Here is a 17,994-nt window from a genome sequence, read left to right as displayed (position 1 = left end):
TGCAGTGTCCTGAGAATTAAATGTCAGCAGGGACCCTGTCCCTGGTCTTCATTTCTCGGTTGCCACAAGCAGTCAGCAGGAGACGTGTGTATGTGTTTTAAAAATCACCAGCACTAAAATCCACTTAAAATATTAAAACAGCCCTGATGTGGGAAACTTACAGTGGCATTGATTCTACCTATGATTGCTTTTAATTCTCTGCAAAGAGTGAGATGATCAAACATAACCATTATTTTGACATCCTATCTGTGGTCGCTAATTCTTTATTCTCTGAGCGCCGTGGAGCCTGTGAAAGGGAGTTTTCTTTCCCCCAGTAACATGGCGTTTAGCATTAGTTAGATGTCACATACAAGTACAGCTCAAGGCCAAACTTCCCCAGCCCCACATATTCCCTCCATGATTAATTGGACAGTGTTGAGTCAGCTTCATTCTCAGTGTGAAAAAATTCTCAGAAATAGAATACGATTGCGTAAAAGCACACAATCCTTTAGTGGGACAGCTTTGGCGTCCTAGCTCTGAGCTTGAAACAAACAAAAAGAGTCCCATCCTGGTGATAAGCCAAGCCTGATCTAAAAAGGGACAAACAGGGAGCATGGAAAGGCCAACACTTTGAAACACCAAGAAAATAGACAAGACTCAAACAAGACTTGATCAAGGAGAGAGAGAATACAAATAACATACAACAGGAATGAAACAGGTTATAACTACAAATACCTTAAACATTGTAAGAAAATGCATGAACAGTTTTGTGCCAATAAAGTTTAAAACTTGGATGAAATGAACGATTTCCTCAACTTACCGACTTCAAAGCAAATAGAAGGCACGCTTCTGGGTAAAGATAGTGGATTGAACACATGCCTTTAACATTTTTCCCTCCCTTAAACCCCACTAAAACCACAGGAAAGGATTTTTTTAAATTTGCCACTGTTCGGGTTTAATCCCTTTTCTGCCCTGTTGTGTGGTCTGCTGTTCATTTCCACTGAGCTCTTCTGTTGTGTGTGTGTTTTTTTTAAGACAATTTCTGAGAGCAGTTTTCGATTCACAGCAGAATTGAGGGAAAGGTACAAAGATTTCCCATACAGCCCCTGCTCCCCAAAGGATTTTTTTAGGAAAAAGACTTAAAATCCAGAAGCTGCAAATCAGAGGGACAAGTAGTAGGTAACTCAGCAGTCTTGAGAAGGTGGCGTGTCACACAGCACCACTGGCCCACGCCTCCTCCTTTTCGATGACCACTGCCCAAAAGACACCGGAGAGCAGCTTCTCCCTGGGCCATGGCTCAGCTGTGCCGGGTGCCTCTGTAGAGAAAGCTGGGGTGTCCACCTCGTGCTCTCCCGGGGTGGTCCCAAAGCCAAGAACACTCAGGGGCAGAAATAACACCATGGTTCTCTTCCCTTCTCTCCGAGCCGTCCCCTGGTAGGGGAAGGCCCTCCACTCCCTGTCCCCCAAAAGGCAGCACTTCTGCTCCCAACACGGGGTGGGGGCGGGGACCAGAGTGTGCGGGCTACACCATCTTTCCTTCTCAACACCAACATCACACCTGACACCCCTTTCCTCCGCGTGTGCTCTTCCCCCACGCGAAATAACTAACGCTGGAAAAAGACTGTTGTGAAGCATCACCCCGCTCCCCCACTAAACCACAGCGCACGCCCAGACCCACTCCGCCCCTCCAGTGGGCACTACAGCCCAGACATGAGACCCTGCTATTCATACAGGGTGGATTTTCCAAATCTCCTATAGGTGTGAGGAAATAGAAAAACAGATTGTGTCTAACTTGTTTGCATTTTAAATAATTATAGGGCTTCCCTGGTGGTGCAGTGGTTGGGAATCCGCCTGCCAGTGAAGCAGACACGGGTTCGATCCCTGGTCCAGGAAGATCCCACATGCCACGGAGCAACTAAGCCCGTGCGCCACGACTACTGAGCCCGCGAGCCACAACTACTGAGCCCGCGTGCCACAGCTACTGAAGCGCCTGCGCCTAGAGCCCGTGCTCCGCAACAAGAGAAGCCACCACAACGAGAAGCCCGCGCACCGCAAGGAAGAGTAGCCCCCACTCACTGCAACTAGAGAAAAGCCCGTGCGCAGCAACAAAGACCCAATGCAGTCAGAAACGATAAATAAAATAATAAAATAAATTTATTTTAAAAAATAATAATTATATTTGGTAAATTAGAGGTAAGTGACTCCCCAGTCACACAAGATTTTTAAATGTAATAGAATTTACTTCAAAATGTTTTAAATTTTCATTTCAAATGGAACTCTCAGAAACTGAATTCTTCAGCAATCTGGCCTCTCTTAGCTTTTGGCAGGTTGTGAGAAATGAGCGAAAGGAGAGTGGAAGTCGTGAACATTACCATACAAAGGAAGGTTCTGTATTTTCTACACCAAGTGCCTTCCGATGTCAAGAAGGTAGAGGAAGAAAATGTATTTTTAAAGGATAAAAACATTTCCAAATTTTCAAAATGGGATTTTTGCTTTTAATAATGAGAAGTGGTAACATTGATGGAGTGTCTGATTGGGGCCCACCCCTGAACCCAGAGCTGAACATACATTAACCCGTCTAACCCTCACAGCAACCCAGGCCAGTCGGAGCCACTATGGCCCCATTTTACAGAGGAAGAAACTGAGGCTTGGTGAGGTTAAGTAATGAGGACTAAAATAATGCCTGCCATATCAAGTAGACAAAGGATGTTGCAGCCATCAAGCCATTACATTACAGTTGCCCAGACGGTGAGCCTTGAGGGAACTCAGGATGAGAAAACACAGGATCCTGGCCCCAGATAGCTGAGGTGCATATCAAAGGAATAAATTCAGTGAGCCCAGACTGCTGCATCTTCCCATACATAGAAAAGCACTAAATTCCTTAACTTGAGATATCTGGTTTTCTTTAATTAACAATAATCTTTTCACATTCCGACTACCTGCCCTTTGTTGCAAAAACTCCTATATACCCCGGCTCCTCACCTCACCTCCTCGGAGCAGTCTCAGAGTTATTTGAGATGCTGTCTCCTGGGCTTGAAGTCCTAAAAATGTTCATCGAATAAAACATACTCTCAACTTTTAGGTTACGCATTTTTTTTTTCAGTCGACAGTAACTCATCCAGGGTCACACGGCTAGGAAATGGGGATTCTGAGTTTATCTGACTCTGAGCCTGAGTTTTGAGTCAACACATATCCTGACTTTTTTCTGCAATCTTGTCTAAACCTTCTCTATTTCTACTGCTTCTAATACTTAATTTTTGTCAGGCTTAAGAAAACTAAACTTCTGCCCAGAGAAAGAATGTTCTATCCATTTAGATGCTCACTTATTTCTTGGTCCAGAGGGCAAATTCCAGAAGACAGTTTCTCTACCAAGGTGAGTCAGAGCCCAGCGTGCTGATGCTTCTGGACTGTTTGGTGGCACCCAGCCCTCCAGGCATGCTTCCCTGAGATGCCTACTCTAACAGTTTTGTTTGGCCATTGGGGCTGTTGAGAAGAGCTCGCTGCACCTCGATTAGGCTGGTCCCCTAGACTTTGCCCACTGGCCTACAGCACTTGCACTGTCCCTCTGGGGTCAATCAGTGCCCCCTCCCCCGGCCCCAGAATACCCCTCTCTCATCCCTCCTGGACACACAGAACCCTCCCAGATTACCTGTGCCCCATAGTTACCAAATGGGCTCCCAACTGGCTCCCCTACTCTGACGCCTTTAAAGTATCCTACCCACCCCATAAACACCTGCCGCCATCGTAACTACCTCAGCTCAAGAACCCACACCACCCACTTTGACCCTCCTCGTCAGCAGCAACCCCTAAACTCACCGGTTCCTCACTTCATTCCCTGGCTCGGCCTTTTGCATCTGACTCTGTGGTGACCTAGTTCTGGACCATCCATTCAGCTCAGACCTTGGCCCCCTCAGACTCTGCTTCCACTGTTGGCTCCTTGGCTCCCCCTGCCCACACCCTACCCCACCTCAGGGTCCATGTCCCCCCACCCCTACCCTGCCCCAGTGAGAAGCAGACAACAGGATCCCATTAGGGAGAGAGGGAGGGAAAGACAGTAAAGCGCTAGACACTTTGCAATTGTCACTTAATCCTCATTCCTTTGCCGCTACTTGTAATTTATCCTCCACTTTACTCCAGAAATGGGTTAAGAAGCCTTATGAGACTACATAAAAGGCCAACTAGCATGAATTAACAGCAGAAGCAAAAGAAGAAAGAGAAGTAACAGGGCACATAAACCAAGATTAAAGAGCCAAGTGTGTCCATAAAGTCTGTGCTCGGCGTGGGCCCTAGCTTCGCCTCGAATATCCCCTGCAGCCAATAAGAGGAGGACCTGAGCAGTGGCTGACGCAGGTATTGCCATTTCCCATGGACAGGTGAGGAAACTGAGCAAAAGGTTAAGTGACTCAGCCAGAGTCACATGGCCGGCTGGTCGAAAGGTGGCAATGAGATTTAAATCTAGGCCTGCCCGAACAGAAGACGCTTCCTAAGTCTATAAGACCCCCGGACTTCCTCCTGAACAAGAAGCATCCGTCAGCCTCTCTCAGCCACAGTGGTATCACCTGGACGATTAGAGAAAAGGCCACCTGGCTGCAGTGGGCTTGTCCCTAGGGGCCATGGCACTGAGGGAAGTGACCTCCTACCGCTGCTCTGTAGGAGAAGCAGAAGCAATCAAGCTGCAGCCCTGCAGGACGGCCTCTACTTCTGTGTGACAGCCCTGCTTCCCTGCTTCACCCCGAAGCAGCATACAACTAATAGGCTCGTCATCTGGGGAGATAACATTAGCCTCGTCATTACCATTTCACTAAAGAAGTCATTTTAAAGTAATTACATTGCACCCTAGAAAGAATTAGCTCTGGTTGACTTTTCCATTCCTGCTGATTATGGCATTGGCAGAATTCATTAGTCCTGTAGATAAACCAGAGTGTTTGTGGGTGCACTGGGTAGAGACAAGCTCACATGGGCTGGTGCCAGGAGCCTGGGTGCATTAGGAAAGCTCAAGTCTGTGGCTGGCAACATGGCTTTGGGTCTGCCCGTGACCGCTCCTGGGCCGCAGCCATTAGCCCTGAGAGCTGCATGAGGCTGGGAAAGGCCTCCTCACTGGTTGCTTTGCCCTTTGCCTCTCCGTTTGGTTCCAGGAGAAAATCTGTGAATTGACTTGTTAACCACTTTCCTCTCAATTTGAGAGTCTCAAAGAGCAGCTGGAGACAGTGCCCTGAGGGAAGGGGAGCCTGGACCCTGTGCTGAGGAGCAAGCTAGGGAGGACCAGTCCAGGAACACCGGCTGCTGTGCAGTGGACGCATGTGGACAGTCATGGGCTGGAGTTCCTCCTTGGCCACTGCAATGGATGGATGTTCATGTCCCCCCAACATTCATGTGAAACCTCATCCTCAATGTGATGGTGTTTGGAGGTGGGGCCTCTGGAGATAATTAGGTCATGAGGGTGCAGCCCTCATGAATGGGATTAGTGCCCTTATAGAAGGGACCCCCAGAGAGCTCCCTCACCCTCTTTCCATCACGTGAAGACACAACAAGAAGATGGCAGTCTGCAACCTGGAAGAGGGACCTCCCCAGCACCGCCCATGCTGACACTCTGGTCTCAGACTCCCAGCCTCCAAAACTGTAAGATGTAAATGTTTGTTGTTTCACCCAGTCCATGGTACTTTGTTACAGTAGCTCAAATGGACCAAGACTGCCACCTACCCTTAGCCTCTTTAAGCCTCAATTTCCTCAGCAGTCAGCGGGAATAACAGTACCCTCTGGTAGGAGTGTTGGGAAGGATGTCATTTGTAGTGTTAATAGCTAGATTTTAATGCCGTATTTACCACATGCTGGATACTGTTCTGAACACATAGACAAATTCATTTAACCATGATCACAACCTTATGAGGTAGGTACCATAATTATTCCCACTGTCAGATGAGAAAATTAGGATCAGAAAGGTAAATAATAACCAGGTGGCCCAAGGCCACACAGCCAGCGAGTGGCAGAGCTGGGCTCTGGAGCTAGATGGTCACCTCCACGCCCCTTGCTCTTAGCCACTATGCCTTGTCAATTAAATGAGATAAGGCATAAAACATTTCATAGAAATTCTGGCATATAGAAAAACTCAACTACTGTTAGCTGTTATTGCTGTTAATTTTGCACATTAGTGGGATGGAGAGGAAAGGCCAAATGGGAAATTCCACTGGAAAGGACCCTATGACCCTGGGTTCCTAGCTTCCCACTGTAGCCCACCTCCCAGCAGACAGGAGTCCATTTCAGAAGCTGTTCCCTCCGTAGACACTGTAGTAATTTTTCCAAACACAGAATGTTGGGTTTGGGGAGCTGGGAAGGAACTGAGTGACCCTCTAGCCCAGCTCCCCCACATTACAGATGAGGAAACTGAGGCCTGGAAAAGTCACAGAGTGGAGGCGGCAGGGGCCTGGGTCCCCTGACAGTTCCTCTACCGCAGGCTTGATGTCCTATGCTCTTATTTGCATATTGTTTTCCATAAATTTGCATATTGGGCTCCAGAGATTCAGCATGTGAAACAAAATAAAAGAATTTATGGGTAACGAATTCAAACGTAATAATCAACTCGACATACTTGAAATGCAGCACAGAGCCCAGGCTGCCAGGGAGGTGCTGAGGGCGTGGTGAGGGAGGACCAGCGTGCGGGATGCAGCCTCGCTCTGAGCACCGTCAGGAGCGTCACCGAGTGCCCAGGACAACCCAGGAGCTGCTCCAAGGAGTCATGAGACATCTCCATGACAGCCCCCCACAACTGGGACACAGATCCAGGACACAAGTCTCTCCATACAGCCTTCATGAGGCCCCGAGAGGCGAGGCAACTTCCCTAAGATCACTGGACAGCTTATGACAGAGCCAAGACAAGGACTCCAAGCCCCGTAATGACGTCCACCTTCCGGGTGAAGCTGCCAGGAGGCCTTTCTGAAGTGCAATCCCTTCCTCCTCTGGCTGAGGAGGGGGAGCATCTAATCCCCTGTTGGCTCAGAGCTGTCCCCCTAAGGAATTGTCCCCTTGGAAAAATCCAGAGGCCACGAGCAGATGAGCCCAAGGACAAGTAAGTGCTGGGCTGTATGGACACGCCCTGGGTCGTCCCCGGGGGCACATCCCTGGAGCAGGCAGGCCCCAGTGCTGGTCTGCTTGGCCTGAGGGTGTGGTCGGGAGGGAGAGAAATAAAAACACCCACCAGAGCCCACGTGGGAAAAAAGAGAAGCCAAGGAAGCAGTCACCACCCCGCTGGAAAAGAACAAGCAGGACTGACCCAGGAATGCCCAGCTCTCTCCTCTAGAGCCCAGGGGTGAGACATTAGCATGAGGCTGGGTGGAGGGCAGCTCCAGATGCTGGAAGGGACTCAGGAAGGGGGTCCTGAGAGACCCAGTTAAAGAGAGACTGGACTGGGGACTGGGGTGCCAGGAACTGAGAGTAAAAGGCCAGAGACAGCCCGGAAGACACCCCTTCAATCTGCATTGGTTTTCCTTGCAGACACTTGGCTAAATACAGGGAATTTTCCTTGCAGACACTTGGCTAAATACAGGGATTAATTCATGCAAGGGCTTGCCGATCACAGATTGCAGGGAAGCACCTTCTTCTCCAGAGACGGTGAGAGACAGCGTGGAAAACCATCTTCTGGACTGGACTGAAATTGTGCCTGGGGTGGGCAGATGGGCCTTCAGGGGCTCAAGTTCAGGGTCCTGCAGACCCTTCGTCTCTGGTCCACGGCCCTGGACTTCTCTCTCTGCCTGGCTGGGAGGCTCGAACTGAATGGGCTATAATTTGAGTTTGGGCATGTTGGAAAAAAGTAAAGAAACTGTCCTCTTCTTCACCTTCATGGGGGGTGGAAGGAAGTGGGCAGGGTGGGTGGGGCATTTGTAGGCCGGGGAGGGACAAAAGGAAAGCACAGGTGGAAGGAAGAGCCCCAGCAAAGGTAGCATGCTTGGTGATTGTAGTTAATATCAAGCCATCCTGCATGATTAAAACACAGTGATGACACTGGGGTGGAGTCTGGAAAGATGGCTTGGGACCCATCCAAGGAGGCTCTTGGACACCGTGCTAAGAGTTTGACTATCATTCTGCTGGCAACAGGACACCACTGAGAGCTCTGAGAAGGAGCCAGAGTGATGCACTGTTGCTTTAGGAAGCAATACCCGATGCAGGGGACAGAGAGGCAAGAGCTTGAAAGGAGAAGAATTAATTAGGAGGCCTCTGCACCGGGACAGGCCAGGCGAGACAAGGGAATAGCCTGAATTCAAGCAGTGGGAAGGAAAGGGGGAAACAAGGAGGGAGTGAAAAGAGAACTGACAGGAATCAGTGATGGATCAGCTATGAGGATGAGTGAGAGGAAGGCGTCAAAGATGACTGAGCTTGGGACTTCCCTGGTGGCGCAGTGGTTAAGAATCCGCCTGCCAATGCAGGGAGCACAGGTTCAACCCCTGGTCCTGGAAGATCCCACATGCCACGGAGCAACTAAGCCCGTGCGCCACAACTACTGAGCCTGAGCTCTAGAGCCTGTGAGCCACAACTACTGAGCCTGAGTGCCACAACTACTGAAGCCCGCACGCCTAGAGCCCATGCTCTGCAACAAGAGAAGCCACCGCAATGAGAAGCCCGTGCGCAACGAAGAGTAGCCCCTGCTCGCCACAACTAGAGAAAAACCCACACACAGCAACGAAGACCCAACGCAGCCAAAAATAAATATATTAAATAAATTAATTTAAAAAAAAAATGACTGAGCTTGGAGCCAGAACGGCTAGACGATGACATTAGGTGACATCAAGGATTTGGGAGGGGCGGGTGCGAATTAGGTATAAAGGGAGAAGAATGAGTTCATTTGGCAACATGGAGAACCTCAGGTGTCTTCAGGACAACCTTGTGGAGATCCCCAGAAGGCAGTTGGAAACTCAAGACCAAGTCAGAGGTAGTTGGGCTGGAGAAAGGATGGGGATCTGGGGGTTGACCTCATTAAAGGAGCCAGAGAAGGAGACTGAGAAGGAAAACAGGAGACATTGAGAAGGAAACCCTGAAGAATCCTGAGCAGGTAAAGGTGAGGACAGACGAATCCTCAGTAGCTGGCAATGGGGGGGGGGGGGGGGGGGCGGGGAGCGGGGGGGACCTATGGGTAGGTAGCAGGAGTCAAAAAGGCAAAAACAAAAAAACTCTAGAAGATTTTTCGTGAGAAAGCAAAGCCCCAGAGTGTACAAGGCCACTTCCACTCCCAGGACCTGTCTGGGAAAATAATAATTTCATAAGCGTAGTGAACAGGAAACATGCAAATATCCTGGATTATTCAAAATGGTTTATACATCTCAGGTTATTAAGACTGCATTCTTCAGATTAACTTACTCAGTGAATTCAAATGGAATCTTTTCATAACTTTATAATCATCGATGGCGTAAATATTTTTTAAAACCCGCAGTTACCGTCAGCTCCATCCTTCAGCGGCTCCAGCCAAAAATATTATAATCATTCTCGACTCTTCCCTCCCAGTCATACCCCACACCTAACCCGACAGCAGATCCTATAAACTTTCCTCACCACCTCCATGGCTGCAAGGCTGGTCCAAGCCACAAAATGCCTGATATTTTGCGGGTACTCAAAAATCGAAGCTGAATGAACGAACCTCCAGCTCATGGGACCACCCTCCCCACCTTCTGAATCTCTGTCCACTGGCTCTATATTCAGCTCTGCCAACAGGGGGCGCCCCCAGCAGGTGAACCCGCTCCGCAATTATTCCTACAATTGTAAAACCTGCCCCCGGGTGGTACAGCCTCCCCTTCCAGAGACACCAGCTTCCCAGAGATCTGAGTTTCAGCTTGATGGGGTCTCTCTAAATTTCTGTGTTTTAATAATTCCAACCTCTTCCCTTTGTTCACTCAGCCTGACGCAGTAGCTTCCCACAGCTGTTACCTCCACGGTACCTTTAAGTACTCTTTTTATCCATTCAATTACTAGTTATAACTCTTTACCTAGATAACAATTTGCTGCGTTTCATTCTTTCTGTTCAAATAAATGTTATGGTTTCTGTCCCCCGATGGACCGTGGCAGGTACAACTCACCCCTCAGGAGAACCACCCATAGCCTACAGCCTTCATACCTGGCCTTCGACCTGTAAATCAGGTGCTGAGAGTTGGGAAGGGCTCCAGCCCTCATGATCTAGGAAAGAGCGGAGGAAAGTCCTTGTTCACACTCTCTTCTGTTCCACGGACTTGCCTGAACTCCAAGATGCAGCTAGTGCCCTCATGGTTCCCTGTGCCTGTCTCCACCGCATGCTGAAGCCACTTGTTTTTACACGTCTCTCTCCTCAGACTATAGAGACATACCCACAGGAGGGATCCTACCTTATTCATGTAGCCCACTGGCCAGCATACCTCCCTGCACACAGTAGGAGCTCAATAAGCTTGATGAGCCTAATAAACCTTTGATAATCCGATATTCCAACATGATATGAAAGCCACTTACTTGTTTTAATGTGCTATCCAATCTACTATAAATACACACACACACACACAATTCTATGTGGCAGTAAAAACAAAATAGAAAAGAGAGAGAGAAAAAAATTAGTCTGCTTTAATCACCACAATGCAAAATGGGACTTACAGAGAGGAAAACATGGCCAGTCCCCAGTGAGTCTCTCTCCTCATAATGTTTGGCTATAATTATGTTTGCATCATGTCTGCGTGTTATTATTTACATTTCTGTGTTGGTTGGTGTTTGTACAGTTGGCAGGGTTCCTGAGGAAGCTTTCCTTCTGAGGCCAGAGACGGCTGCATGTCTCCTGGAAGGGTTGCTGTGGTCCCCAAACAGCTGATCTCCTCCTCTGAGACCAGGAGGACCTGCCAGCCAGGCTTTCCTTCTGTCTCAATCGATCCAAAATCTCCCTCTCCCTCTCCTTCCTCCTCCACCGCCCCCCCCCACCCCCGCCCCGCTCCTCCGTCCCTCTCATTTCTGGGAGAGCATCTATTAGAATCACTTGTGAAATAGATAACGACCCCTTTATAGCTGCTAGTGCTTCCCCTGTGTAATTAGGAAGTGCATTGTTGTGTAATTCAGAAATTAATTAGTAGTAAATGTTTCAGGAACGCAGGTGGAAGCGGGAGGCCAGCTGCACTTCCTTGGCCAATCATCTGGATTGCTTTCAGCTCCAGGGGAATGTTTCTGGCTTCTCCCAGGGGCTTTCTGGGAGCTGGCCTTTTCTTCTTCACCCTGGGTGGTGAGGACACAGCTGCAGAAGCTACAGCTGGCTGCACATCAAGGTGCTTTGACCCAGTGCCGGGCAGCAGCCACAGAACGTGGCTCTCAGCTGCCCAAAGAGCTCTGGGGGTGCTTCCAGCCCAGGGAGTGGAGGAAGTGGACGTTACCCAGCAACCTGAACCTCAGGAGGCCAAGGATACTGCCCTCTCTGGGGAATAGCCTGAAATTCTTTCCCTCTGATATAGAAAGGCAAAGCACCCCAGGCAGGATCCTGGCACAGAAGACAGGAAGAAGCAAGGAAGGCAGTTGGCTGCTTCCTGGTCCAGCAGGTCCTGGGGGGATGCAGCGACGGCCTCAAAGTCACAGCCCAGGCTCTTCCAAACAGGCTCTGTCTTTTCCTATGCTCTTCCCTCCTCTCATGCTGTTCCCTCCATCTGGAACACCTTTCCCTCTCATTTACTGGTGCCCGCACAATCCCTAGAATATAGCTGATGCATAATTAATATTTACCAAATGACTGAATGAAGTCCCAGCTGCCCAATTCCTACCCATCTTGCAGGAAACCTGCTCCCTTTCCTGAGACAGCATTAACCTCTCTCTTCTTGTGGCCTGTCTTTTCTGTACCCCTCTTCCAGCACTGATATTACACTGTTTCAAATTGTGTTACTTGTGTAGGAGTCTGTCTCCCCCATTCGCCTGGAAGGTTCTGGGAGGCAGAGACCTCTGTTATTCATCCCTGCGCCACCCACCATCCCACCATCCCACCTCACCCCCCCTACAACTCCCAGGGCGAGCACTGAGCCTGGCTTGTAGTTGGTGCTTAAGACGTTTACTGATCGAATTACTGAGTAGAATTGAAGAGCGTGGCTCCACGCCCTGAGAGCCCACCCCACTGCCCTCAGGAAGCTGAGGGGATTCTACTCCAGGTCTCCAGGAGTAGCCTAGGGGCCAAACAGAAGCCCCTCATGCCCACTGGGTAAGCCCACTGTGCAAATCCACACATGGGTGTCTGTGAGGTTCTGGAACGGGCTCCCTGCCAATCCCTCCCAGAGCATAAGTAGAATAACTGTGACTACAGGAACATTTGGGCTTGAATTTCATCACCAGATAAAGTCTCTCATCTCCTAATCTTCTCTTCCTTGCTGAATTCAATTCAATTCAACAAGCCGAAATTGAAGGCTTACACTGTGCACAGAACCACAATACCTTCTAAATCCCAGAGAATTCCCACGTGCTTTCATGTGTTTTTTACTAACTGAGCCGTTCCCCTCTGTAAGTACTCAGAGGCAGATCGCTGGTCTGCAGGCCTCCCCGGGGGGCCTGGCGTCCTCAGGGCCAGGATGAGTACTGCCCCGCCCCACTGGCTGAAAGGAGCCATGAACCTTAGGGTCAGAGAACAAGGTGACCTGAACAAAAACCAGGTGTGGCCCAGAAGGGGAGGCTCCAGCTCAGATGGTTCTGGAGCCAACGGGCCACCAGCAGGCGATGCCACCGGCAAGGACGGGCGGGCTTGGATGGCAACCACAGTGGAGGGAAAACTAGACGCCCTTTTCCCAGATTCCAATCCCTACAGACCATCCTGCCTGGTCCTGGGGAGAGGGAGGAAACCGGAGGGGATGGGCGCTCTGCATGAGATTTAATTAGACTGAGAAGCAGATAGAGCAGATTCATATCACCAATATTCTTTCTTAAAGCTGCAATTATGCATCAATCATTCAATACCCCCCAAAAATGGAAGATGGCTGTAGATTAAAACCAGAAAAATGAGGACCCTGGTTGAATCCTCACTCAAATAAACCAACTGTAAAAGTATATTTTTAAGTCAATCAAGGAGATTTGAATATAGACTGGTTATTAGATGTGATTAAAGAATTATTGCTAATTTTGTTAAGTTGGATAATAGTATTGTGGCTGTGTAATAAAATGTCCTTTGCTGGAGATGCACAGTATAGGGTAAAATGTCATGATATCTGCAATGTACTTTCACAAAAACTTCATCAGCAAAATTCTTCAGCAAAAATGATAAAACAGATATGGTAAAATATTAAAAATCATTCACTGTAATGGATAATACATGGGACTTCAGTATACAGTCCTTTTATTTATATGTTGTTGATATTTATTGATATATATATTGATTTTATATATTATTATTATATATCTTGATATTTATATATCGATAATGTATAAATATGTAAATGTGTACATAAACATATAAATGTATAACAATAAATAACAATACATAAAATCATTTTAATAGAAATAAATTTATAAAATATAAGAATGTAGATATAACAAATATTAAAAAAGAAAAAGCAAGTTTCAGCAGATGGCAGTAAATTGCTGGGTCTCCACATGCCTGCACCCCTGGCTCTGCTCCAGAGTACAGCAGGGAGCTGGGAGAAGGACCATCAGCCTTTACAAGACCTTCATAACTCAGTGGCTGGGACAATATACCCTGCCTCATTTCCATCCCCCATGAAGCCCTATGTTTAATCAACGGGTGAAGCAGACACAGGCCTCCCAAAATTGTAAGGAGTCAACATGTGTATTTACAGCTTGCAAACTCCAAATCATCACCCTCTCCCCCACTAGAAGATGGGCCCTCCTTCTCCACACAGCTGCCACTAGTAAGTGAGCACTGCTATCCTTCCCAAAGACTGCAGCTCAGATATGACAGGTACGCGTCAGATAGGATCGAAGGCAGGTGGGATTCAGGACGCTTCTCTCCATCCTTGTCTGTATCACACAGATGGGCTCCATGGTCACCCTGTCTATAACATGGAGCTGAGGAGCAGGGAAAAGGTGGCAGGTAGGTGTCCCCGCACTAGGTCCTTCCTGACACTGTTCTGCAGTGCAGAGAGAGGTTAGGGGGTGGGGTGTCTTAGTTGTCCCCTGTCCAATTACGTGAACTCTCGAGGTCAACCCAGCCCGTCAATCAAAGGGAAGGGTTCAAAAAAAAAAAAAAAAAAAGGGAAGGGTTCATGTATGAAGGGAGATGTCGACCGGGGGCTGGGATCCCCCGTGGAAGAAGAGCAGAGAAGCGTGGGCTGGGGCGTGGGGTTTGGCCGTGTCCTGGAGCCACAGCGGAAGCAATGACAGGATCAGGGCCTGCGGGAAACTGGAACATCGAAAGCTGAAAAGATGCTGGGCATCTGAGAGGCTGCGCAGCGTGAGGCTTGGAGTGAGAGGCAAGAAGTCAGCCTAGGTGGCAGAGCGAGAACAGCTGATGCAGGACTTTGTTCCGTGCCCCGCTGCCCCAGCCCGGAGGAGCGGCTGGCTTCAGGGAGGCGGTGAGGAACGGAGGGGAGCCCCGAGCAGGGCGGGGGCCTCCGCCAGCTGCGCCCCGGGCAGGACGCACAGGATGCCCCGCGACCCGGTGCTGTCGGGACCTTGGCGGGAAGAGCCCCCTGCTGCGTGTGGCAGGGCCACCGGCTTCTCCCAGCCCTGCTCAACGCTGCTTCTGCGATTGTGCATAACTACCGACACCCCTGCTTGGGCCGGTAACGTGAGCAGAAAGCTAAAAATGCGTGACTCGAAGCTCTCACGGGAAAGGGGACTTGCTAGAGGTGGCCTTGCTGGTGTGGAATTACCCAGAATATTCGATACCCCCTGACCACCTCCCGCCGCGGTGTCAGGTTCCATGCTCCCGGAGGTCTCAGTTGAGTCTGGGGGCGGCGTGGTGGCGTGTGTGTCCTCACGTTGACTAGTGAGGAAACAAGCTCGGCCTTTAAGAGACGTGGCGGGGCTCTGCAGCGAGGGAGGATGGCGAGGAACAGAAGCAGGCTCACCCTGCCCCCCACCGCTGCCTCAAGCCTCCTGCCCAGCTGCTTCACTCTCCTTCCAGAAAGTGGGGAACCCGAGAGCCGCCACAGATTCTCTGCACGAATCAAAGACCCGCCGACACGGGAGGCGGCCCACTGGAGGCAATAACTCCCTGTGCTCCTGGCACGGGGGTGGGGAGGAGCCTGGGGAGGGAGCGGCTCAGCAGGGGACCCCGCAGGGGACACAGCTTCTCCTTCTCGCCATCCCCCCCTCCAGCCCTTCACCCGCCCACGGAGGCTGGCTGTAGCGCACCCAAACATCAGCACTTCCCCTCTGGGGCTGCCGGGAATTGCAGTGAGGGACCACTGCAAACCCATCCTCTCTACTGGGAAAACAAAGTGGGGCCCAAGCGCTACAGTACCTCCTCATTTGCAAAGGAAAGGACACGGGTTTCATTCATTGAGCACCTACTCTGTGCCAGGCACTGTTCTAGGCTCTGGGGGAATTAGGAACACTCTGCATTCACAGACCGTCCACAGGAACAGGGAAGACGTGAAACACGTGAACGCAATAACGTGGGGAGGGCTCGGCCGGGGAAGCGCAGGAGCCTCCCTGGGGGATCCACGCCGAGGCGCCACCATCCAGCAGGGGCTGATGTTTCCTGAGATGCAGTCACATAGAGGGGCGATGAAGAGGCCACACCAAAAAGCAGCACCTCTGCTGGCTTAATTCAGGGGGCAGAAAGGAGCATACAGCAAACTCTCAGGTGTTTAAGAGGAAAGCTATGCAGTGTTAAGATCCTTAGCTGGCCTCACAGGCTGTACTGGTAAGAAGTCCCCAGAACAACACTTCCCTGAGACTGGGACCCCCAAAGCAAATCCATTTTGTAACTAAGCTGTTTTTTGGGTTTTTTTGTTTGGTTTGGTTTTTTTTTTGCTTACCAGACTATTCCCTGAAGTAGCTTGTAGGCCTGAAACATAAAACTACCTGTTGCCTGCTGATTATAACACAGTCCTTTCAATTTAGGCAGCCACGCTATATTCGAAATGTAAAGGAGAACTGCTTTGTAGTACTTTATTTTTAAACAATGGTGTGGGTCAGGGACTTGTACCCGGCTAGCGAGCATCAGACTAACACCACCTGGGCCGACAGGGGCAGGCTGGGTGGTATCCCCAGGCAGCCTGAGGGCAGCTGGACATACACCTGCTGGGTCCTGCTGATGACCCAGGTGATGAAAGCTCCCTCATACTTCTGACTACACGTGGAAGGACCTCTTTACTTCTGGGACCCACAGGCTGCCAAACAAATATAGCTCCTTCTCCACCCTCCGATGACTGAACTTCCCCTGCAGGGGTGCCGTCCCAGAGCCTCTCCCTGAGGGGTGAGATCCCAGAGCTCCCACAGCCCCCTTCAGTTAAGGGCCTACCCCTTCCCCCCGCTGGGCCTTGGGAGAGTTGAAGACAGCATTAAAGCTGACTGGTGTTCAGTCAGAATGGCCATCAACAAAAAGTCTACAAATAAGAAATGCTAGAGAGGGTGTGGAGAAAAGGGAATCTTCTTACACTGGGAATGTAAATTGGTGCAGCCACTATGGAAAACAGTATGAAAGATCCTTAAAAAACTAAAAATAGAGCTACCATATGATCCAGCAACCCCACTCCCGGATATATATCCAGGGAAAAAAAAGAAAACACTAATTCAAAAAGATCCATGCACCCCAATGTTCATAGCAGCACTGTTTACAATAGCCAAGACATGGAAACAAACTAAGTGTCCACCAATAGATGAATGGATAAAGAAGATGTGGTTTATATATATATATACACACAATGGAATACTGCTCAGCCATAAAAAGAACAAAATAATGCCATTTGCAGCCACATGGATACAATCAGAGATTATCATACTGAGTGAAGTAAGTCAGAAAGAGAAAGACAAATACCATATGATCTCACTTACATTTGGAGTCTAAAATATGACACAAATGAACCTATTTACAAAGCAGATACAGACTCCCAGACATAGAGAACAGACTTGAGGTTGCCAAGGGGGAGGAAGGGGGGAGGGATGGATTGGGAGATTGAAGTTAGCAGATGCAAACTATTATATATAGAGTGGATAAACAAAAAGGTCCTACTGTTTAGCACAGGGAACTATATTCAATATCTTGTAATAACCTATAATGGAAAATAATCTGAAAAAATATATATATATAACTAAATCGCTTTGCTCTACACATGAAACTAACACAATATTGTAAATCAACTATACTTCAAAAAAAAAAACTGATGGCTGTTATACCATACTTATAAATCATGTTCCTATAAGGAACGTTCATCCAGCTCTACTTCTGGAGGTCAAAAATTAATCCTTAATCAGACTAATAGAGAGGCCAAGGCATAAATGTGTGTTTTCTCTCCAGTAGGTCACAGCTATGGGCTGAATGGTTGTATCCCCTTCAAATTCATACATTGAAACCCCACCCCCTAACGTGGTAGTATCAGGAGGTGGGACCTGGGGGGTTAATTAGGGTTAGATAAGGTCATGAGGGTGGGCCCCTCATGAATGGGATTAGTGTTCTTCCAAGAATCATGAGAGAGCTTGCTTCCCCTCTGCTCTCCACCCTGTGAGGACACAATGAGAAGTCTATAGTCTGAGAGAGATCTCCAGAACCCAACTATGCTGCTCTGATCTCGGACTTCTAGCCTCCAGAACTGTGAGAAAATGTGTCTGTTTTTTATAAGCCACCTGGTCTCTGGTATTTGTTCAGACAGCCCAAACTGACTAAGACACTCATCTTCCTGTACACTTCATTTCCAGCATCTGCGTATGAGAGTCAGCTCTGTCTCCAACTATCCATTAGGACACTAGGCTATGGCACCTATTTTCTTACCAACAACAAAGATCCTTGTGTTCCGCCATGAGCAAAACTAACCTGAACTGCATTTCCCCTCAAGCTATTTGTCAGGTAAGAATTCCCCTCAGCAAGAATTTTCCTATCCTTTCCTTTCCTTTAGCCCATGCTGACCTGCAGTATAGCAATTTCTCCCGTCTGCC

The sequence above is a fragment of the Eschrichtius robustus genome, chromosome 3 (assembly GCF_028021215.1).
Source record: "Eschrichtius robustus isolate mEscRob2 chromosome 3, mEscRob2.pri, whole genome shotgun sequence".
Lineage (NCBI taxonomy): Eukaryota > Metazoa > Chordata > Mammalia > Artiodactyla > Eschrichtiidae > Eschrichtius > Eschrichtius robustus.
Note: the sequence above shows the minus strand (reverse complement) of the source record.